This window comes from Pristiophorus japonicus, chromosome 2 (genome assembly GCF_044704955.1).
Source record: "Pristiophorus japonicus isolate sPriJap1 chromosome 2, sPriJap1.hap1, whole genome shotgun sequence".
NCBI classification, from domain to species: domain Eukaryota; kingdom Metazoa; phylum Chordata; class Chondrichthyes; family Pristiophoridae; genus Pristiophorus; species Pristiophorus japonicus.
Window position 1 is genome coordinate 154,944,628 of NC_091978.1, and position 25,247 is coordinate 154,969,874.

A 25,247-nucleotide genomic window follows, 5' to 3' on the forward strand; every position below is an offset into this window, starting at 1 on the left:
AAAGTGTAGAGGGACCTTGGAGTGCAAGTCCACAGATCCCTGAAGGTAACAGGCCAGATAGATAAGATGGTTTAGAAGGCACATGGAATACTTGCCTTTATTAGTCGAGGCATGGAATACAAGAGCAAGGATGTTATGCTTCAACTGTATAAAACAATGATTAGGCTGCAGCTGGAGTACTGTGTGCAGTTCTGGTCATCACATTACAGGAAAGATGTGATTGCGCTGGAAAGGGTGCAGAGGAAATTTATAATAATGTTGCCTGGACTGGAGAATTTTGGCTATGAGGAAAGATTCGAGATGCTGGGTCTATTTTCTTTGGAACGGAGGAGTCTGAGGGGAGGCCTGATTGAGGTGTATAAAATTATGAGGGGCCTGGATAGAGTGGATAGGAAGGATCTGTTTGCCTTGACAGAGGGGGCATAGATTTAAAGTAATTAGTGGGAGGTATAGAGGAGATATGAGGGGACATTTATTTACCCAAGGGATGGTGGGGGTCTGAAACTCACTGCCTGAAAGGGTGTTGAGGCAGAAAGCCTCACCACATTTAAAAAATACTTAGATGTGCACTTAAAGTGCCATAACCTACAGGGCTACGGACCAAGAGCTGGAAAGTGGGATTAGACTGGACAGCTCTTGGTCGGCCGACGCGGACATGATGGACCAAAATGACCTCTTTTCGTGCTGTAAATTTCTATGATTCCAATCAATGTGCCAGTACAGGACTGCCATTTTGTCCGGTGCTTCTGAATGTTCATGTGTAGCACCAGAGCAGTGTTTCTACTTGGAGAATGTGATTGTAGAAAAAAATTACATCTTGAGCATTGAAATTTTTCATCGTTCATTAAATAGAAACTGTGGTGACATGAGCTTTTGTAATAGTAAATTGTCTTTATGCCTTTGGGACGAGAATATGACAGGATATTCAGTCCAATTAACCTGTTCATAACATTGGGTCAATTTGACGATTTTTATCCTTAATCTAGTTCCAGTTTATAATGCTCAAACATTTGAGAAGCTTTGATTAAATAGTGCCACCTACCATATCTGTAATTTTAGCAAGATACATTATATTCATTAGCTGTTTTATTATAGCAGCAGAATTATGTTTTAGCAATGTTCACTAGGCTGAGAGAGGATGTGCAAGAGCAATTGTTGGTACGGTACTCTGAGGTAATGATTTCATTTCCCACCACAGTAAATTGTGAAATTGAATTCAGTATATCTGGTAATTTGTGGACGAGTACTAGAAAAAAGGTCCAATGAAAACTGCTGTTTTCTAATGCCCTTCAAGGCGGCGAACCTGCCTGCCCTACCCAGTCTGGTTTATATGTGACTCTACTCCCATACTATGGCTGGAATTTTCCCCAGGTAGACGTGGCAGGCGGGGGGTTTCGAGGTGGGCGGGAAACCCAGAAGGCCGGATTTACTGCAGGCCCTGCCGATTTACTGGGGGAAATCGAGGAATGTGGTGGGGGGGAGTTGGCCAGGGATGGGTAGAGGTTCATGGCCAGCCTCATCACTGTTGTTAAGGATGGGGGTGAGGTCTGTGGGAGCGGGAGGCCTGAGGTCGGAGGCCTGGGAATGCGATCGGAGGCCTCATGGGGAGGTTGCACATTGCAGTGGGTGGGTATGGTTGAGTCCCTGGATCCAGGAGGGAGGTATAAATCCACTTACCTCCTGGATGCAGCAGTTCCCACCTTGCTTTACTGCCGGGTTTCACGAATTGTGTGAAGCTCGTCCCCAGGCAGGTAAATTCAAAATGGAGGGGACAATAGAGGTTTCCAGCCTCATTATAATATTTAAATTGGCATACCGCCCCCTGGGAGCGTATTGGCTGCCCGCCCCTCGTCCCACGACCGGGAAAACTGGAAGTTGGTGGTTTGGAGGCGGGATCAGGTCGAGATTCACATTTTTAATATTAATTGCCCCCACGCTCCAAACCCACCCATTTTTTTAGGGGAAAATTCCGGCCTATTACTCTGCCCTAATTAAACTACTCTGTCAGGATAATTAGGACAGATGATAACATAGAAACATAGAAAATAGGTGCAGGAGCAGGCCATTCAGCCCTTCTAGCCTGCACCGCCATTCAATGAGTTCATGGCTGAACATGCAACTTCAGTACCCCATTCCTGCTTTCTCGCCATACTCCTTGATCCCCCTAGTAGTAAGGACTTCATCTAACTCCTTATTGAATATATTTAGTGAATTGGCCTCAACAGCTTTCTGTGGTAGAGAATTCCACAGGTTCACCACTCTCTGGGTGAAGAAGTTCCTCCTCATCTCGGTCCTAAATGGCTTACCCCTTATCCTTAGACTGTGACCCCTGGTTCTGGACTTCCCCAACATTGGGAACATTCTTCCTGCATCTAACCTGTCTGAACCCATCAGAATTTTAAACGTTTCTATGAGGTCCCCTCTCATTCTTCTGAACTCCAGTGAATACAAGCCCAGTTGATCCAGTCTTTCTTGATAGGTCAGTCCCGCCATCCCGGGAATCAGTCTGGTGAACCTTCGCTGCACTCCCTCAATAGCAAGAATGTCCTTCCTCAAGTTAGGAGACCAAAACTGTACACAATACTCCAGGTGTGGCCTCACCAAGGCCCTGTACAACTGTAATAACACCTCCCTGCCCCTGTACTCAAATCCCCTCGCTAAGAAGGCCAGCATGCCATTTGCTTTCTTAACCGCCTGCTGTACCTGCATGCCAACCTTCAATGACTGATATACCATGACACCCAGGTCTCGTTGCACCTCCCCTTTTTCCTAATCTGTTACCATTCAGATAATAGATAATAACTACAGCTTTGCCATTCCACCTGATGACAAAGTCCCAAAAGCATTTACCAATGAGCTTCTGTTAAATGCAATGCAATATACCTTCTGGCATTCATAGTATTTCCTTTCACTTATGAGCTGAAACTCTGAAATTAAAGTTTATATCCTTTTTGTTACGAAGTGGATTTACAAACCAGCAGGTAGAAAAAGAAAACCAATACTTTTATTTTGTTCACTTTGTGTACTGGCAGAAAATTTATTTTTATGAATGTCCATTCTGCAAGTTTATTAATGTCTTGTCTTGTATTTTGTCACAATCTTTCTTTGTATTAACTGCAACCCTCAATTATGGTGTCATCTGCAAATTTAGAAATTGTATTTCTGATTCCCGAGTCCAAATCACTGATATAAAATGTGAACAATAGTGGTCCCAACACTGATCCCTATGGAACACCACATCCCACCTTTTTGTCAGCCTGAGTAACTATCCTTAGCTCCTACTCTCTGTTTTCTGTTTTGTCGCCAACTTGCTGTCCATTCTGCTAGCTGTCCACTGACTCCACATGTTCTGACCATCGTCATGAGTCTACTATGCAGTACCTATCAAAAGCCTTTTGAAATTCCAAATACCTGTATATTACATCTACTGCATTACCTCTGTCTACTCTTTCTGTTACCTCTGCAAAGAATTCAATAAGGTATGACCTTCCTTTTGGAAATCCATGTTGATTACTCTCTCATATTTATTTTCTAGTTGTTTTTCTATTATATCTTTGGGTAAAGATTCCATTATCTTTCCTACCACAAGTGTTAAGCTAGCTGGTCAATAGTTCCCTGGACTTGTTCTATCTTCCTTTTTAAATATAGGAATAACATTACCTATCTGCCAGTCTTCTGGCATTATTCCCTTACTAATTAATTGTTTTATATATATATATATATAATAGTGCCTCCGCTATCTCTTCCCTAATCTCTTTTAATGCGGATGCAATCCATCCAGACTAGGGGTTTTATCCTCTCTAAGTTTGATTAGTTTATCAATTACCTTCCTCTTTTGCATCTTAAATGACTGGCCCCAAGTTTCCACACGCGGCGAAAAAGGTGCACCTCAGAGCTGGGCGCCTGTTTTTCGCGCTGAAAACGGCGCCGGAAAAAAAGTGCGGTATTCTGTCTGCTTGGCGCGGCGCACAGGGGGCGGAGCCTACCACTCGCGCCGATTTTGTAAGTAGGAGGGGACGGGTACAATTGAAATGAGGCTTCTTGGTGCCGGCAACCCTGCGCGTGCGCGTTGGAGCGTTCGCGCACGCGCAGTCTGAAGTAAACATTGGCACACGGCCATTTTTAAAAGTGCTGCAGAAAAAGTGAAGATTTGTTTCTTGGACCCCTGCAAAGGCTTGTATTTTAATTTTCTTGATATTTCTGTGTGTGAGGGAGTGCTTTTAGCAGCACTGCTGAATAAATCACCTGCTGAAATCAGTGAGTTCAGCTTTTCACTGCGAAACTTGCAGAACCGGTGCCTGAAAATTAAGGACTGTGTGTTTGGAGAAATAAAAGTGCCAATTCAACTTTGCAATGGATCAACTTCCACCAAGAACAAAGAATTTCTTGCATGAGGAAGCAAACCATTGCATAATATGTGGTGCACCCATTCTGCAAATTTAAATATAAAGATGTCGATGTGGCTGCCTCTCCCTGTCCAAATGGCCTCAGTCAGTCCCCCTCACAGCTCGAAGGCTGCTGCTGTTCTTTCTTCGGCTCCCGACCAGCCACTGACGCCGCTGCAATCCCATGGCCAAATGGCCTCACGTCCGCTCCTGATTCTTCGGCTGCCTTCGAGCCACTGACGCCGACCCATAAGTGTGGCCGAACAGCCTAAAGAATTTAAAATCTGCAGCTGCGTGTGTCCTGTGTTCATTCTTCGGCTCCCGGCCAGCCACTGACGCCGCTGCAATCCCATGGCCGAATGGCCTCAAGTCCGTCCGGGTGCTGCATCTTCGCGGGGAATGAAGGCTTGCCTCAAGCACCGCAGCTCAGCTCGATGGCTGCTTGCTGCCTGCCGCTGCCGTCGAGACGAGACACTGACGCCACACCCCTGCCTCAAGCACTGCAGCTCAGCTCGATGGCTGCTTGCTGCCGCTGCCGTCGAAACATTGACGCCACACCGCTGCCTGAAAGGCCTGCCTGAAGCACTTTCACACAGGTAGGAACATGGTTTATTTAATCTTTTCTTTGCTTATAAATTTTTATTCAGGTTGGATTTATTTGTATAATATTTGTATAAGTATAACTAAGGATTGATTGTAGAATTTAATGACTTCCCTTCCCCCCCCCTACCCCCCCCCCCCAACCTCGTTCCCTCCACCTAATTTGTAACCTGCGCCTGATTTTTTAAAGTGTAGACAATGTTTTTTCAAGCGTACAAAAATCTTCACTTACTCCATTCTAAGTTAGTTTGGAGTACGTTTTCACTGTGGAAACTTTCAAATCAGGCGTCAGTGGCCGGACACGCCCCCTTTTGAAAAGAAAATTCTGTTCCAAAGTGAAACTGTTCTACCTGACTAGAACTGGAGGAAACTCAATGTGGAGAATTCCGATTTCTAAGATACTCCATTCTACACCAGTTGCTCCTAAAAATCAGGAGCAAATCATGTGGAAACTTGGGGCCATTATCTTTTTTGATTTCCTTCTAATGTCAAGCCCACCTTGTTAGTCTCCCGAGTAAATACTAAGGCAAAGTAACTATTCAATATTTCTGCCATTTTGATGTAAATTACCAGTGAGTTTATCGTATGTATTCCTTAGTGATCCTATCCCTATCCTGGTTTTTCTTTTTTGTTATTTGTGTCGGTAGAATACTATTTTTTTTATATTCTTCGATAATTTAATTTTCGTAATTCCGTTTTGTTTTCCTAAATATTATTTCAGCTACTTTCCTTACCGCGTTGTATTCCTTTTTATTGCATGTCTTTTTCTTTAGTTTCAGTTTTACATTTATCTCTTTATTCATCCATGGTATTTCATTATTGGCTCGTTTGTTTTATTAGAGGATTATATTTCTCCTGACCTCTACTGATCACTGTTTTAAATATTTCACATTGCTGTTCTAGCTTTGTCAAAATGTTTCACCAGTTTATATTCCCTAATTCTATACTCATTCCCTCATAATTAGCTCTATTCCAATCTATTACTTTGGTATTTTTCTTAGCTCTTTCTCATCATTATTTTAAACCTTATTATGTTATGATTGCTCTTGCTTATGTTCTCCTAAGCTTCTCTCATCTCTTTTGTTCATTTCCCATTACTAGATGCAACAGTGATTCCTCTCTTGTCGGACTTCTTATGTACTGGGTAAGAAATGAGCCCTGATCACAGGGTAAATCTCAATTTCTTTCCCCTTTCCCTACCTCTTGCCAGTTTATTTGGGAGTAGTTGAAATTTCCCAGATTATTCAAATCTCATTTCATAGATTTGTCAACATATTTCTTCCTCCACTTCCCTTCCTCCACTTCCCTTCCTCCACTTCCCTTCCTCCACTTCCCTTCCACCATTAGGTGGTTTGTAGAATACCCCTATTAATGTGCCAGATCCTCCTCATCCTTGGTCTCAATCCATATTTTTTTAAATATTTGTTCATTTGATGTGGGCGTCGCTGGCAAGGCCAGCATTTATTGACCATTAGAAGATGGTGGTGAGCCGCCGCCTTGAGCCACTGCAGTCCATGTGATGAAGGTACTCCCACAGTGCTGTCAGGGAGGGAGTTCCAGGATTTTAACCCAGCGACGATGAAGCAACGGCAATATATTTCCAAGACAGGATGGTGTGTGACTTGGAGGGGAATGTGGAGGTGGTGGTGTTCCCATGAGCCTGTTGCCCTTGTCCTTCTCAGTGGTAGAGGTCACAGGTTTGGGAGGTGTTGCCGAAGAACCCTTGGGAAGTTGCTGCAGTGCATCCTGTAGATGGTACACAGATAGCACTATAGCCACGGTACGCCGATGATGGAGGGAGTGAATGTTTAAGGTGGTGGATGGGATGCCACCATCCTGGATGAGGTGCCACCATCTTGGTTGGTGTCGAGCTTCTTGTGTTGTTGGAGCTGCACTCATCCAGGCAAGTGGAGAGTATTCCATCACACTCCTGACTTGTGCCTTGTAGATGGTGGAAAGGCTTTGGGGAGTCAGGAGGTGAGGCACTCACCACAGAAGACCCAACCTCTGACCCACTCTTTTTGCCACAGTACTGGTCCAGTTAAGTTTCTGTTCAATGGTGAATCCCTCCCCCAGGATGTTGATGGTGGGGGATTCGGCGATGGTAAAGCCGTTGAATATCAAGCGGCTGTGGTTAGACTCTCGCTTGTTGGAGATAGTCAATGCCTGGCACTTGTGTGGCATGAATGTTACTTGCCACTTATCAGCCCAAGCCTGAATATCATCCAGGTTTTGCTGCATGTTCCATTATGTGAGGAGTTGTGTGCAGTCATCAGCGTGCATCCCCACTTCTGACCTTATGATGGAGGGAAGGTCATTGATGAAGCAGCAGAAGATGGTTGGGCCGAGGACACTGCCCTGAGGAACTCCTGCAGTGATGTCCTGGGGCTGGGATGACTAGCCAACAACCATCTTCCTTTGTGCTAGGTATGACTCGAGCCAGTGGAGAGTTTTCCCCCTGATTCCTATTGACGTCAGTTTTACTAGGGCTCCTTGATGTCACACTCGGTCAAATGCTTCCTTGATGTCAAAGGCAGTCAGTCTCACCTCGCCTCTGGAATTCAGCTTTTTTGTCCATGTTTGAACCAAGGCAGTAATGAGGTTTGGAGCAGAGTTGTCCTGGCGGATCCCAAACTGGGCATCAGTGAGGTTATTGGAGCGTAAGTGGCGCTTGATAGCACTTTCGTCCACACCTTCCATCACTTTGCTGATGACTGAGAGTAGACTGGTAATTGTCCGGATTGGATTTGTCCTGCTTTTTGTGGACAGGACATAACTGGGCAGTTTTCCACATTGTCGGATAGATGCCAGTGTTGTAGCTGTAATGGAACAGCTTGACTATTGGCGCGGCTAGTTCTGGAGTATGTCTTCAGCACGACAGCCGGGATGTTGTCGGGGCCCATAACTTTTGCTGTAATCGGTGCGCTCAACTATTTCTTGATATCACATGGAGTGAATCGAATTGGCCGAAGACTGGCTTCTGTAATGGTGGGGACCTCTGAAGGAGGCCGATATGGATCACCCATTCAACACTTCTGGCTGAAGATAGTTGCAAATGCTTCAGCCTTGTCTTTTGCACTCATGTGCTGGGCTCCACCATCATTGAGGATAGGGATATTCATGGAGCTCATTGTCCTATTAGTTGTTCAATGGTCCACCACCATTCATGACTGGATGTGGCAGGACTGCAGAGCTTTGATCTGATACATTGATTGTGGGATCGTTTAACCCTGTCAATGGCATGCTGCTTCCACTTTTTAGCATGCATGTTGTCCTGTGTTGCAGCTTCCTCAGGTTAGCACCTAATTTTTAAATAAGCCTGGTGCTACTCGTGGCATGCTCTTTTACACTCCTTATTGAACTAGGGTTGGTTTCCTGGCTTGATGGTAATGGTAGAGTGAGAGATATGCCGGGCCATGTGGTTAGATTGTGGTGGAATACAATTCTGCTGTTACTGATGGCCCACAGTGCCTCACGGATGCCCAGTTTTGAGCTGCTAGATCTGTTCTGAATCTATCCCATTAGTACGTGGTTGTGCCATACAACATGATGGAGGGTGTCCTCAGTGTAAAGATGGGACTTGTCTTCACAATGACTGTGCAGTGGTCACTGCTAACAATGCTGCCATGGACAGATGTATCTGCGACAGGTAGATTGGTGAGGACGAGGTCAAGTAGGTTTTTCCCTCATGTTGGTTCTTTCACCACCTGCTGCAGGCCCAGTCTGGCAGCTATGTCCTTCAGTACTCGGCCAGCTCAGTTAGTAATGGTGCTACCGAGCCACTCTTGAAGATGGACATTGAAGTGCCCCACCCAGAGTACATTCTGTGCCCTTGCTACTCTCAGTGCTTCTTCCAAATGGTGTTGTTCTTGGAGTACTGATTCATCAGCTGAGGGAGGGCGGTATGTGGTGATCAGCAGGAGGTTTCCTTGTCATGCTTGACCTGAAGCCATGAGACTTCATGGGGTCCAGCGGCAATGTTGAGGACTCCCAGGGCCACTCCCTCCTGACTCTATACCACTGTGCCATCGCCCCCGGTTGGTCTGTCCTGCCCCTGCGACAGCATATACACAGGGATGGTGATGGAGGAATCTGGGACAGTGGATGAAAGGTATTATTCTGTGAGTATGACTATGTCAGACTGTTGCTTGACCAATATGTGGGACAGCTCTCCCAATTTTGGCACAAGTCCTCAGATGTTGGTGAGGAGGACTTTGCAGTGTTGACTGGGCTGGGTGTGCCCGTTGTCGTGTCTGTAGCCGGTGCCGAGGTCGATGCCAGGTTGTCTGTCCAGTTTTATTCTTATTGTTTCTCGTAGCGGTTTTGTTACAACTGAGTGGCTTGGTTGGCCACTTCAAAGGGCAGTTAAGAGTCAACCACATTGCTGTTGGATTGGAGTCACATATAGGCCAGACCAGATAAAGACGGCTGATTTCCTTCCCTAAAGGACATTAGTGAACCAGATGGGTTTTTGCAACAATCCGATAGTTTCGTGGTCACCATTACTGATACCCTGTACTAGCTTTTAATTCCAGATTTATTTAATTAACTGAATTTAAATTCCCCAGCTGCCGTGGTGGGATTTGAACTCGCTTCTTTGGATCATTAGTCCCTGCCTCTGGGTTACTAGTCCAGTAACATAACCACTATACTACCGTTCCCAGAATAATGTTTCTATTTCTATCTTAATGTTAATTATGGCCCTTTTTTGGTTGCCATTATGTTGTCTTTAATTAGTACAGCTGTCATACCCCCCTTTCTTCCTTATCCTTTCTAAATATGTTATATCCTACAATATTTAACTGCCAGTCCTGTTTTTTATGTAGCCATGCTTCAGTTATCCTTGCAACTAATTATTGCCTTCATTGTGTAATATACAAAATGCTACTGTGCAGATAAGTTTAATGACTTGTAAATTTTGTCATTTAAAAAAAATCTCTTATTATGTTACAAACTTTTGTCTGGAAATAAGTGTTCAGCTTGGTGAAGGAAGCAAAATAGTAGCAGGAAAAAAGTTAGAACTTGTTCAGATTCTCCTTTCCACTACTGTTTTTGACGGCAACAACTATTCATGCTATCTTTATTGTTTTCATATTTCTTCAGTGGTTCCTCATTAGAAGTTTACCGACCCACTTTCCTTGCATTTGGACTGTGATTCATACCTGTTAAGTTCTGATTTGTTACTATTTTATGAATACAAACTTCGAGCCGGTTTGGATATATACATAGCTGAAGCTTGATAAAGTAAATGTGATATGGTGAACAAAATGCATTACCTATGTCAATCTTCATCATCTATTTATTAAGTTCAAGGAAATCTGGTCCTGGTTAAAGAAATATTTTCTTGGTTTTATGCCCAGTGTTAGCTCCCTCTCTTTTACCCCAGCCTTAATAAAACACCCCTATTGCCATCAGCATAGTCTTTCTCTCTTCTGAAGATTCATTTTTGTCAATGTGGATCCTAATTTTTGCAAAATTACGACTACGTTTTTTAAGTATATGGAATTTGTCAGTGGAGTCTCCCTTCCTCTTCACCTGACTATGTCTGAAATGGTAATTATTTCAACTCAAGAATTGAGATGCTCGATGTTTAAGCGCTTTCCTAATATATTAGACAGCTTATTGGGTTCTTTCAGAATCTAATGTCTATTTGAGTATGTGATGTTACATTGTACAAGAAAGGACATGAAGCTATCTGACACCAGCAGCATATCAGAGGGCATAAATGTTCACATATGTACACTATCTTCAAAAAAAGAAAGTGTGCATATGCTTGTTTTGCAAACTGTTGCTATGCAACATGTCATGGTGCAAGCTGATGACATCCCTCCACAGTAGAGTAGTGGGAAAATTCAATGTGGATCTGATGGAATTCTTGGTGCAAATGGGCCTGCTGCATCTGAAAAGCTGCTCTTTCTCGAGATTATATTTTGTTAGCACCCCCCTCCCCCATCCCCATCTGTTCTCTATTACAACATTGATTATTGATTGCTCCAAACAGCATGTAACATGTCTTTGTTATGTGTGGTTAATGTGAAGACCATCCTGATTGGCTGCTGAAGATCACATCACTGACATTTGGTAGGAAATGGCTGTCCAAGAAAAAAGTAAAACAACCCTAGCAGCAGCAGGAATGACAGATTCTCTGGAAAGACCTATGGCACTGTTTTGTTTAAAGATATGACCTGAACAGTTCATGCTAACTTTTTAAAAATATTTATTCACGTGACCCTTCAATTGTTATATTTTATATAGTATTCTATAATTTGCTGGGATATAACATTTATATGCTACTGCAATGTATACTTATAAGTTTAGTAAAGTGATGCCTTTCTGGGTATGAATTTAATTTTTTGATCAGTTGCATGTGTTATAAATATATTCCTTCTAAAAGATGATCTGTTGTACACTCTCAAAATGATGTTGTAATTCTGTAGGCTTTTTTAATGAGACTGCTCTAAACTACATTGGGTATACTTGTCACCAAAATAATCTGGGCATGGTGCTGGAGGATTGGAGGACTGCTAATGTAGTACCCTTGTTTAAGAAGGGAAAAAGGGATAGGCCGAGTAATTACAGGCCTGTCAGCCTAACTTCATGGTGGGAAAATTATTGGAAAAATTCCTGAAAGGCAAGGTTTATTTGGGGACAGTCAGCACGGATTTGTTAAGGGAAGATTGTGTTTGACTAACCTGATTGAATTTTTTGAGCACGTAACCAAGAGGGTCGATGAGGGTAGTGCGTATGATGTTGTATATATGGACTTTAGCAAGGCTTTTGATAAGGTCCCACATGGTAAACTGGTCATGAAGATTAAAGCCCATGGGATCCAGGGCAAAGTGGCAAGCTGAATCCAAAATTAGCTTGGAGGTAGGAAGCAAAGGGTAATGATTGATGGATGTTTCCAGTGGGGTTCCGCAGGGCTTAGTACTGGGTCCCTTGCTTTTTGTGGTATATATCAACGATTTAGATTTGAATATCGGGAGTATGATTAAGAAGTTTGCAGATGACACTAAAATTGGCTGTGTGGTTGATGATGAAGAGGAAAGTCACGGGCTGCAGGAGGATATTAATCTACTGGTCAGGTGGGCAGAGCCGTGGCAAATGGAATTTAATTCAGAGAAGTGTGAGGTAATGCAGTTCAGAAGGGCTAATAAGAAAAGGGTATACACATTAAGTGGTAGGCCACTTAATAGTGTAGATGAACAAAGGGATCTTGGAGTGATTGTCCACAGATCCCTGAAAGTAGCAGGTCAGGTGGATAAAGTGGTTAAGAAGGCATACAGAATGCATGCCTTTATTGGCCGAGGCATAGAATATAAGAGCAGGGAGGTTATGCTTAAATTGTATAATACTTTGGTTAGGCCACAGCTGGAGTACTGCATGCAGTTCTGGACGCAGTATTATAGGAAGGGTGTGATTGCACTAGAGAGGGTGCAGAGGAGATTTACTCGGATGCTGCCTGGAATGGAGAATCTTAGTTGTGAGGACAGATTGGATAGGCTGGGTTTGTTCTCATTGGAACAGAGGAGGTTGAGAGGAGACCTCATTGAGGTCTACAAAATATTGAGGGGCCTAGACATAGTGGATAGTAAGGGTCTATTTCCATTGGTGGAGGGGTCTATTACGAGGGGGCATAGTCTTAAGGTGGTTGATGGAAGGTTTAGAGAGGATTTGAGGGGGAGATTCTTTACGCAGAGGGTTGTGGGGATCTGGAACTCGCTGCCTGGAAGAGTGGGGGATGCAGAAACCCTCACCACTTTTAAGAGATGGTTGGATGTGCACTTAAAGTGCAGTAACCTGCAGGGTTACAGACCTAGAGCTGGTAATTGGGATAGACTGGATGACCTTTTGTTGTACGGTGCAGATATAATGGTAAGTACTGCAGGGAATAGAATACGGCCAGGGTGATCTCTTGGACTAGTTTCGATCACTTGGATGGGTCGGAGAGGAATTTTCCCAGATTTTTTCTCCCTAAACTGGCCTCGGTTTTTATCTGATTTTTGCCTCTCCCAGGAGATCACATGGCTCCGGTTGGGGTGGAGTGTAGATGTTTTCAGTATAAAGGGTGTCGCAGTTGTGTGAGTTGGGCTGGGTGCTCTTTGCCTTTCCGTCATTGTTCATAGGTTTATATGTAACCTTTAGGGCTGCTGACCAATGGCCGTGTGGCTCTTTGTCGGCCAGTGCGGACACAATGGGCCGAAATGGCCTCCTTCTGCGCTGTAAGTTTCTATGTTTCTATAATGCTCGTGAAGAATAGTTAAATTGGCAATTTACTCGTCAGTGAATTTTCTTCCATGACAAAAGCCTTAACTGGCAAATTTATAGTACAGGTAGAACGTCCGAAATCCGGAATTCTAAAAACCGGAATTGTCCAAAAACCGGCCATTGTGCAGATTGCAAAAATCGTTATCCAGAATCTGGAAATATTTCCTGAAAACTGGACTTTTAAGCTGTACATACCTTTTTCCAAACATCAATCCAAAAAAATATGCAAACCGGCACGGCCTGGCCCAGCCTCGAGGTTGCTGGGTTCAGGCCGTCGGATATAATGCTCCGATATCCGGAAATTCACAAAAGTCGGCCCAAGGGTTTCCGGATTCGGGACATAGGATTGTCTCTGAAATCCGGAAATACCCAAAATTCGGCCCAAGGGTTTCTGGATTTGGGACATCGGATTGTCTCCGAAATCCGGAAATACCCGAAAATCATCCACGGGGTTTCTGGATTCGTGACGTCGGATTTTCTTCTCCGAAATCCAGAAATACCCAACAGTCAACCTAAGGGTTTCCAGATTCGGGACGTTGGATTTCTTCTCTGAAATCCGGAAATACCCAAAACTTGGCCCAAAGGTTTCCGGATTCAGGACATCGGATTTCTTCTCCGAAATCCAGAAAAAACCGGAATGGCCTCGGTCCTGAGGTTTCCGGTTTTGGGACTTTATACCTGTACAGGTACTACAATATTCAGAGTGTGCAAACCATGAAGGTAAGTTTAGCTTTTATTAAATATATGGCAAATCAGGGACATATACTTGATGCTACTACTGTATTGAAAAACATGGAAAAATAAAATACGAAAACCATCGTATTTTAATAGCTCCATTTTGGTATTGACGCAGTGACAATTGAAAAAACGGGATATGTCCAAGTCAGGATGGTGTGGGACTTGGAGAGAGCTCGGATTATATTTTTGACATATTGATGTTCTTGTCTCTGCGCAATAGAGATCTTATCGCTGGGATGTGCTCACTAATAATTTGGCTAATGGATGCAAGTGAGGCGTAGCAATTAATCCATGCAATCCAGTTGATACTAAACAACATGGTCAGTGCTCTGGCTTCCTCTGAAGCCTGAGTACCACTTTATGTGCCCAGGTACATAAGAGCTGTATGCATGTTTAGAATTTATTAGCAGTGGGTAATGTAATAAAAAGAAAATGGGTAAAATTTGAGCCAGTACATAAAGGGCATTTCTATGTGTGTTGTGACATGATAACACACACTGGATTCTGGGGCATAGTGTTAGCTCTGGTTGTTGTACAGAGGTTAACTCAGGGCTTCTCCACCTCCAGACTTTGTAGGGGACTGTATAGAAGTTGTAAATATTGGTGATTGGTTGATTACTTTAGGCCTAGAATTAGGCTTTATGGCAATAACATTTAATGTGAAATTACAAGTATAACAACTGCATGAGACCTTGAAGACAGTTTTTCTCAAGAGTTGTTGGTAGAAATTTTTTATATCATCCAAAGTTTTTTTGTTACATTGCACATTGTGTAGTTCTTCTATGTTCTGATTATTTGTGAACAGAGCATCTACATATATTTTAAACAATTATAGCAATTACATTAAAGCCTTAATCCGCTTTCATGTACATTACATTGTGGAGGATTCGATTTAAATTTTGAAGCATCAGAAGATGGAGTTTATTTCATAATGTATGAGTTGGAAACCTTAGCAATGCTCTTGTATCTTAACCATCTGAATATTTTGTGAGCAAAATTGGGTATTTTGTCCATTTTTGATTTGGTATCTGTTGCTTTAAATACAACTATAGCATATGAGCAGTTTGTCCACAGACTTTCTGTGGTATTTTGCGCTGGAACTTACTGTGAATAGAAAGCCATTTAGGTGCGTCATCTTCTACAGGGGATCTTGGACCTGTGTGAACAGGACAAGCAACTGTGTATCTCCTTAACCAATCAGATTGAAGAATCTTAATGAGCAGCACAAAGTCTGAACCAGGACGTAATGTTAGAATATTGAATTCAATTTCAAATCAGGTACAGAAAGCAAAATAAAGAGAGGGAAAGAAATATAGGATTGAAAGATAAATGTGACATAGAAAAAATAAAACAAACTTATATTAATTTTCTTTAAATCTCCAACAATAATTAATATCTGAAGGAATGAGATTCCTCCCTTGTAAAAGTTAATTATCAGTGCTCGAAAGGGTGTTTGGTAGTAATTAAGACTTATCATGCCTTTAAAAATTTACTTAGACTGGAATGGACAAGTCCTAACTTTTTCTGACATATTTAGTGAGTTTCTATCACATAAGTACCCCAACTTCATGCCGTGGCATGTGTTTGAATGCTGAGTCTCTCAGCGAGATACACCGGTATAGCACAGCTTCTGGAGGAGCAGTGCAACTTTGACAGCAACTTCCAGATTTCCGTGTTTAATTGCGCAATTTTAGTCACCGGAAGTTGCTGTCCAATTTACATTGTAAAAATGATGAGCACTGATTGCCTTACCATTATTTCTACTACAAAATGCAGCCCATTAATTATTTATCCATCGTAAGCATAATTCTTAGATTTGGAATCTTTTTATTATTTTGTCCAGTCAGGGAGTTAACGGGAATGATTTTTTCTGTAAATATAAAACGATATTTTATGACTGTTACTTATGTACTTGTAATCTTTTGTAAAATCAATTGACTTCATATTTTTAACTTGAGGTCACATGTGATGCCCTGCCACTTTCGAAGACAGGACTGAGATCTTATAGATGTTTATAATAAGTCTTGTAGCTAAAAATAATGGCCAGATGGGATTTGCTATTTGTTTTCCAGGGCATGTTGCTGGAACATTACCCTGAGCACAAGGCACAAATAGGCACTCTTGAAAGTCTGGGGTGCTGCGAACCACCCACGACAGTGATTCAAGATATGAAATTTGAAATAATCTAGCATAAGGGAGGCAAAGAAAAGATAAATCTTCATAGCAATATTACATAGATACTCCATACATAAATATTAGCCCAAAATTGCAGTCGGCGGCGAAGCTACAAAATACACTGCCGACCGCCGAAAAAATATGATCTTACCTTGTGTGAGGCCCAGAACGTAGACTTACTCTTCGGCGCTGCAGAGTTGTGTGCAGCATATTACATCACGAAAGCCAGGAGCGCAGCGTACAGCCTAAGTGGAAGGGAAGACATGCCCACAAAATGTATCAAAACTAAGCCACGCTTACAGAAACCTCTTTCAGTCTTTTCCGTTGAAATTACATATTTAAAAACCTTTTAATTAAACTGGTACTTGGACTTATTAAAATTATGTAACAAAATACCAACAATAATTTGGCATCTGTTTTCCACTTGAAGGTTAAAAAAGATAATTTGAGATCAATGGAAAGATCCTCGTCCTTGGACCGTTTTCTGAAGTGAAATAACTTGTTTGGCTGTTCAAGCTTGTTGAGGTTAAAACAGTTTCATTCACTTGGGAAATGTATTAAACATTACGTTATTTATAATTTCATACTAAGAAGCATGTTCCTGTTCTTATTTGCACTAAGGAACGTTGTAGAGTGTTTTGCTAGCCCAAAGAATTACCTGTGCTATACTTCAAATATCCCAGCATTTTAAAGTAACGATGTGTTCAGATTTATTTTATGTAAATCAGTTAAATTTTTAGGAGCTAGACTTTTGGCAACATTCCACCCATTTACCGCCCATATTACCACCCTTTTTCCGTTTTTTAAGCCATTACCGCCCATTATTTGCTTTAAGTGGAAACTAGCGCCCACTTACCACCCATATGCTGCCGGTGACTCTGTCCCACCTGTGACAGAGACTGTAATTCCCATATTGGACTGTTCAGTCACCTGAGAACTCACTTTTGGAGTGGAAGCAAGTCTTCCTTGATTTCGAGGGACTGCCTATGATGATGGATGACTGCCGGCGACAATTTTGGCAGCCTATTACCGACGACGGTAAACGGAACCACCCGCCCATCGGCTATAAGTGATTTTCCATGCACTTCAACGGCACCGCCCATATTACCACCGGGTACTAAATTCGGCATTTCGCCGAAATACCGCCCAAATTACAGCCAGCATAATGTACCACCCTGAAAAAGCTGCACTTACCTGACCTTAACCCAGTGGTATGGACGCCATGTTTTAAAACGGATGTACTTGAAGAAAGGGTTGCTTCAAGTTGGAGGTAGCATTAAAATCATTCTTGAGTGGATTTTAAGGGTGTTTGAAATCAGTACTCATAATCTGAAGGTATCATAGTGTATCTAGATTAATTTCTTGGTTGTTTAAGGAAAATTGAATAATTTTTGACAGTTCAGAGGATTTTTAAAGGAATGGGGCCTGCAATTTCTCAGCCAATATTGCTAACTAATTACATGCTGCAGAATACAGCTGGAAGAAGGTTCATTGAAGAGCATTATGTGCCCAATCAAAGAGGTGGCAGACTACTGAGGAGAAGGAGATCTTACACCCAACACATTTACAGGGATAAGCGATCGTACCTGGATCTATCCGATAAAGCGTGCGTTAAAAGGCTGCACTTCCGAAAGGAGGTCATCAGTGAGATATGCCAGCTAATTAAGGGAGACCTCCAGCCTACCAGCACCATCAGGACCGCTCTGCCCGTTGAGGTTAAGGTGACCGCGGCACACTCCTTCTATGCTTTGGGCTCCTTTCAAGCATCAGCTGCCGACATTTGTTGCATCTCTGAGCACGCCACACATTGCTGCGTTCGGCAGGTGACAGAAGTGCTTTAAGCACAAAGTTTGACTTCCCAATGACCAGCGAGGCTTTGGGTTTCTCGAGAATAGCGAACTTCTCTAAGGTCCAGGGTGCAATAGACTGTAAGCACATCACCCTGCGAGCATCTTTAGAGGATGCAGAACTATTTCGGAACCGAAAGGGATTCCACTCTCTGAATGTCCAGCTCATTGTCGACCATGAGCAAATAATCATGGCAGTAAATGCCAATTTTCCAGGGAGCATTCATGATGCGCACATCTTGCGTGAGAGCACTGTCTCTGACCTCTAAGAGTCAGCCATAAGGTCAATGCTGGTTGCTTGGTGACAAAGGATACGACCTCGCCACCTGGCTCTTGACCCTCCTCTGTAAGCCTCAGACAGATGCCGAGCATCGATACAATAAAGCCACATAGCCAAGCACAATATCATTGAAAAGACAATTGGAGTGCTGAAGCAACGATTCAGATGCCTGGACCACTCTGTAGGCAGCCTACAATACCACCCTAAGCAGGTCGTGGAGTTCATTGTGGTGTGCTGCATGTTGCACAACTTGGCACTCAGAAGGGGACAGGAAATGCCACAGGGGTCTGCAGGACCACCTCAGGACAGAGTGGACGAGGAAGTCAAGGAGGATGAGGAAAAGTCTGGCGATGAACCCATGACACCACCCGCCCCGTGGTGGTTTCGCAGCAGCAAAACTGTTACGTCAGCAGCTCATAAATGAACGACTTGCTTGAACGGGTAAGAGCTAAGTTTAAACTTTAAAATGGCCATTGTTTGCAACCCTTGTATTGATTATTGACCCCTCATTTTGTAAAAGTGAGTGAAACACTGCACAATAATTAAGTTCAATAAAATTTTATAAATTATGAAAAATGTTTTTCGTCAAATTAATAACTAATAACTACATCTTTTTAAAGTAAATTTGAAACAAATTTTAAACAAAGCAACAAGATTGAATAGATTAACCATTAAACTTTAAACATTAAACCCACAATACCCCAAACAATAAACAGTAAACCATTTTTCATTAAGAGATAACATTTTTTGAATAAACCCCCCTCCTCCCCCCACATCTGCCAACAAATCTACCTGCAACCATTGCCTCTTTCCTCACCCGCAATTGTTTTATGGCATCACCCCTGCCCCTGCCCAAGTTGGGACCAGTGCGTAGTGCAGCAGTCTCCCGAGCACTGCTGCTGTAGGGGGGGTGATGGTGGCAGTGGCATGTGTGGGGAATCTGGAGAAGAGGGAGGGTCTGACAACCCATTTTCGGAGTCAGAAGTATTGCCATGGTCCTGACTCCCATGTGCTGTTGGCAGTGGTGGTACAAGATCTTGGGGTTCCGTGTCGTACACCGAGTCCAGCGTCTGCCGCATGGCATCAATGGAATCAGCGGTTTGCCGCATCAGCACCGCCATGTCCTCCGATTGCCGTGCTGATTGCGCTGCGATTTTTCCGGCTAGTCCACCAATTGCCTGGAGGAGCTCTCGACCAATGTTAACGCTTGCCCTAGACAGCGCAACCATGTCCAGGTTGGTGTCTGCCTGTCTTTGAGCACACCTCCCCAGCCGAATCAATCTCTGCATATTAGGCACGGGGGCTGTATCACTCAGTGTGCCCTGCTGCACACCGCTTGGTCCTGCTACTTCCTCGGAGCCGAATCCATGAAATGTGGATTCGACTGAGGAAGAGATGGTCGTGGGAATTCAAGACCCTTCATTTGCCGCTCCCACTTCTACATCCAACGGTACATCCTGGGGTGGGTCGGAAAGCCGGATGGTTTCATCATCATCCTCCTGCTCCTTCGGTGTCGTCTCCAGTCAAAAGCACGACAATTGGCACTTCATGCTGATGCTCCTGGTCAGCTCGAAAACATGACAGAAGAGGTAAGCAGAAGGGCAAGGGAGGGAGAGTCATGGTGACATTTTAACGCTTACATTGTGCAGACATATGTAGAGGAGCAACATTACTGCATTATATATCACCGAGAGACGCTACATGCAATGAACATGAACAGAATTTACAGAGACTACCTGGTATTATAATATATTCCACGATGATCCCAGCATTATATTACATCACTTGGCAGCATTTATACATTATGTTCACATGACTATATTACATGAATGCTGCACGGCCCGGGGATTATGTGTGACTTACGTGGTGCCAACACTGGATCTGCACCCCACGATCATGTGCCCCTGTGAGGACTGCGGTCCGCTCTTCCAGGTCCGTGAACTCTTCCAGCTCTGCAGGACCTCCTCCAGTGGCCGACGCTCGCCTCTGTTGAAAGCGATTTTTTTTCTCAAAAGATGACAATAGCATGGTACAAGATAATTGCTCAGGGCAGTAGGTGCATGGGAATACCACCACCTCCAAGCTCCCCTCCAAGTCACGCACCATACTGACTTGGAAATATATCGCTGTTCCTTCATCGTTGCTGGGTCAAAATCCTGGAACTCCCTCCCTAACAGGACTGTGGGAGTACGTTCACCTCACAGACTGCAGCAGTTCAAGAAGACGGCTCACCACCATTTTCTCAAGGGCAATTAAAGATGGGCGATAATTGCTGGCCTTGTCGGTGACCCCCACATCTCAAGTACAAAACAAAATTCTCCCATTACACAAGCTGCATGACAGTCAGGTGTTGCATTGAGCCGCCACTCATTTGGGCTGACTTACCTTGCCTCTAGGTACTAAGCATTTTCTTTCTCCCCTCTTTCCTTCTACATGGTAGAGGTTGCGGGTTTGGGAGGTGCTGCCAAAGAAGCCTTGGCGAGTTGCTGCAATGCATCTTGTAGATGCTTCAGACTGCAGCCACAGTGCATCGATGGTGGAGGGAGTGAATGTTTATAGTGGTGGATGGGGTGCCAATAAAGTGGGCTGCTTTGTCCTGGATGGTATCAAGCTTCTTGAGTGTTGGAGCTGCACTCATCCAGGCAAGTGGAGAGTATTCCATCACACTCCTGACTTGTGCCTTGTAGATGGTGGAAAGGCTTTGGGGAGTCAGGAAGTGAGACATTCACTGCAGAATACCCAACCGCTGACCCGCTCGTAGCCACAATCTTTATGTGGCTGGTCCTGGTCCTGTTAACTTTCTGGTCAATGGTGATCTCCAGGATGTTGATGGTGGGGGATTCGTCAGTGGTAATGCTGTTGACTGTTGAGGGCTGATAGTTCGACTCTTGTTGGAAATAGCCATTGCCTGGCACTTGTGTGGTGTGATTGTTACTTGCCACTTATCAAACCAAGAATGAATGTCATCCAGGTCTTTCAGCATGCGGGCATGGACTACTTCATTATCTGAGGAGTTGCGAATGGAACTGAACACTGTGAACATCGTCAGTGAATATCCCCTCTTCTGATGGCGGGAATAGATGGCAATAATTGTGAGAACAGAAGGAGGGGCATTGTAATGTGTAGGGTGTGATTGGATGAGAGGCTTGTGCAGCGGGGGAGATAATTCTTTCCATTGCAACTGTTACAGTGAAGTGGTGCAGGCCTGTGCCAACGACAAAAAAAAACTTAACTGGGATTCTTACCTTAGCATTTGGGATGAAGCCATTAAATATCTTGTGGCTCTGCTTTCAAGTCCAGGGAGCTATGCTTTGAGCATTCACACACTGTGCCACGTTGGACCATTGCTCCCATGGTATTCTTTGCCTACCTGCAGGGAAGAGGCTGCACCTCTTGCTGTTGAACAACTCCACCTCCACTAATACCTTCAGGGCACTTGTCAGAAAACTGGGTGCCCTAGCAGTAGTTCTTTTATTGTAGCATCTTTCATTCAGCTCCACAGTGCACTTCCCAGGTTTAAATGATGTTGTTCCCACCCAAATTTCCTTTTCCCCCTCCCCCCTCTCCCTCAATAGAGGAATTGCCAAATGCCCAGTGTGAACAAAATTAGTACGATGGGTATTTGATAAATGATATACTGTTTAAAATTTTACTTCACTAAGATTGAAACGTACTAAATACAATCTGCATTCTGCTCCTGATGTGCCTTTAGTTTGACTGTTTTGGTACTGAAGATCTTTTTCAGAAATTAAACTTGCATAAATTATTTCACATTATAACATCCAGTATGTTTGTGATATTGGTAAAACATTAGCATGTATTTTCACACGTGAGCTGCACAGATTTCAATTTTATATACATTGGCTCACTTTCTTCTTGAATTCCTTGAGTGACTGGAATTTAGATACCATTGTTCCTTAATCTTAATGCTGAGGCTTTTCAAATACTTCGGGAATGTTATTTGTATATGGGTATTTTGGGAAAGAACTTTACATGTTTGTTTTTCTTCCCATTTTCATTTCAGCTTTCTTTATCTATTTTGAATGAGTAGTGATTTTACTTTGAAAGTGTTTTGAAACCTCTTCCATTTTAGTTCACATCTCACTCTCCTATAACCCTTGAAGTAATGCACCATTTGCTGCATGATGCTGCCAGTTTTTTCAGACGTACCTTAGGAGCTCACTTTATGTTATATTTTGATATTTGTATAGTTCCCAACTTTTTGTGATGCCTTGTATTTGAATACATTCTCTCACTCATTTAGTCAGTTTTTGGTGTAAGAGCCTTTGGCATGGAGATAGATTTTTCTCTTGGGTAAGAGTATGATTGTACATGTAAATTAGTGTTTTTTGTTGAAGGTGACAAAGCCTTGGGTTTTTTTTTTCTCCCTGGGAGATATTTCCCTGTGTTAATTGGGTAAAAACACACCAAAACCACAAATGGTGCACTGAGTTTTGTGTTGCCAAATGAGAATTACTGATCCAAAATACAGTGCAGTGCATAGAGAAGAATGGATACACGAAAGGGTGCTAACAGGCTGAAATACAATCAAGGGATTAAAATGATATCCTTAACTACAGCAGATAGTTTTCATGGTTTTTAAAATCGTTTAAACATTGAAATTCAATTGCTAACTTGTAATTGTTCTCTGCTACTGTATAACTTTTTTAATGTGAATGTGCATGCACATTTTTCTGTTATATGTCTTGCTATACCAATGAATCTCCCATCAAATTGCCTCTGGTAAGTTGTATAATGACTGTAGCAGTATACCATGCAGTGCATAATATATTATAGAAACATAGGTGCAGGAGCAGGCCATTCAGCCCTTCGACCCTGCACCACCATTCAATAAGATCATGGCTGATCATTCACCTCAGTACCCTTTTCTTGCTTTCTCTCCATATCCCTTGATCCCTTTGGCCGTAAGGGCCATACCTAACTCCCTTTTGAATATATCTAACGAACTGGCCTCAACAACTTTCTGCGGTGAGAATTCTACAGGTTAACCACTCTCTGAGTGAAGAAGTTTCTCCTCATCTCGGTCCTAAATGGCTTACCCCTTATTCTTAGACTGTGACCCTGGTTCTGGAACTCCCCAGCAACGGGAACATTCTTCCTGCCTTTAAACTGTCCATGGCAATGACAATGACGATGGCAGTAGACCAAGTCAAAAGCAGATTTACCTACAACACTGCGGAACCAGAGGCAGACTACAATGTGGAACTCACACCACACCTGGTGGACAGACAGAGGGAACAACCTGAGGAAAGGGCAATCCCAACAGACAGCCCAGGCAAGTCAACAACAATCACACCAATCGAAACAGACAGCCCAGGCAAGATACCAGCAACCACACCCAAAGAAAAACAGACACCAAGGCAAACAACTGAATCACAACTCAGACGCACCACGCGAGAGCGTAGACCACCTGAGAGACTGAACCTATAAAGACAATAAGACCTTGGGGGAGGGTGATGTCATGTATCTTACATTATTATATATAACTGTATCCTAACATGCTATACATGGCTGTAATAAGATATAACCACCAGCATACCTTACCACCAGGGGTGCACTTGCAAGAGACAGGTATATAAGGACAGGTCTCAGGCAAGTGCGGCATTCCAGAGCTGTGAAATAAAGGTGCAGGTCCAGAGTGACCTTGACTTCACTACATGCCTCGTGTGAATCTGTACTGAGGGGACAGGACCTTACAGTGGCGACGAGTTACGGGATTACAGAATCCACAGAATGGCGAACAACGGATCAGATGAAAAGTACAATGCTGGAGACAATTGGGAGGACTTTATAGAAAGGCTCCAGCAAAGCTTTGTAACCAAAGACTGGTTAGGAGACGACAAAGCAGACAAGAGAAGAGTCCATCTCTTGACCAGCTGTGGCTCAAAAACATACGCTTTAATGAAGGATCTGCTGGCACCCGAGAAACCAGCAAGCAAGTCGTTTGAAGAATTGAGCACACTGGTAAGAGACCACCTGAAGCCAGCGAGCAGCCTACACATGGCCAGACACAGGTTCTACAACTACAGACGCTGTGTGGGCCCGAGCATACCCGACTTTGTGGCGGAACTTCGGAGGTTGGCTAGTTTATGTGAGTTCTCCGATGAACTGAGGAGAGAAATGCTGAGAGACTTTTTCACTGAAGGAATAGGCATATTCCGAAAGCTCATAGAGACCAAAACCCTGACCTTGGAGGCAGCAGCACTGGTTGCACAGACATTCTTGGTAGGGGAAGAAGAAACGAGGTTGATTTACAATGCAGGTACGACAACTAACGAAATATCGGAACAAGAAGTTCACAGCATTAAACAAGCTGCTACCCCCACACAGACAAAACCGGGAGAACAGGCTCTCGACAGCAGGCAGTGGCGCCAGAAGCCATCAAGGGCCACAGGAACGGCCATTCACACCTCATCAACCCACAATGCGAGCAATCAACTACAAACTGAGAGAAGCTCGAGAGATCAGCCAGACGCAGCTCATTCTTTGGGAACAATGGAAGCAGTCTGTGCTGGAGGTGTGGGGGTGGGCACTTGTCAAGGAGATGTCGATTTCAGCAGGCTGTTTGCAGGAACTGTGAATATACAGGGCATTTGGCCCGCATGTGCAAAAAACGGCAGCTCGGCTGGTATACGAATCGGATGGGTCGGAAAGCGGACCAGAAGACAGTGGGGACAGTACCCGGGACACCGATGTACAGCGGGTAATGACCGTTGCTTCTACAACAGGACACCTCCTATAATGATGAGGGCCCTACTCAATGTGTTACCTGTCAACATGGAGCTGGATACGGGAGCGAGTCAATCTCTCATGGGCACTCAACAATTTGAACAACTGTGGCCGCATAAAAGAGACAGACCAAAACTCACAAGGGTCGACACCAAACTAAGGACCTATACCAAAGAAATCGTACCAGTCCTTGGCAGCACCATG

At 43.6% G+C, this 25,247-nt stretch overlaps 1 protein-coding gene across 1 annotated transcript in view; it reads left to right on the forward strand.

The window, feature by feature from the left end:
- Positions 1-25,247, forward strand: part of scfd2 (sec1 family domain containing 2) — a 544,849-nt gene that overhangs the window by 169,293 nt on the left and 350,309 nt on the right. The window lies entirely within an intron of this gene.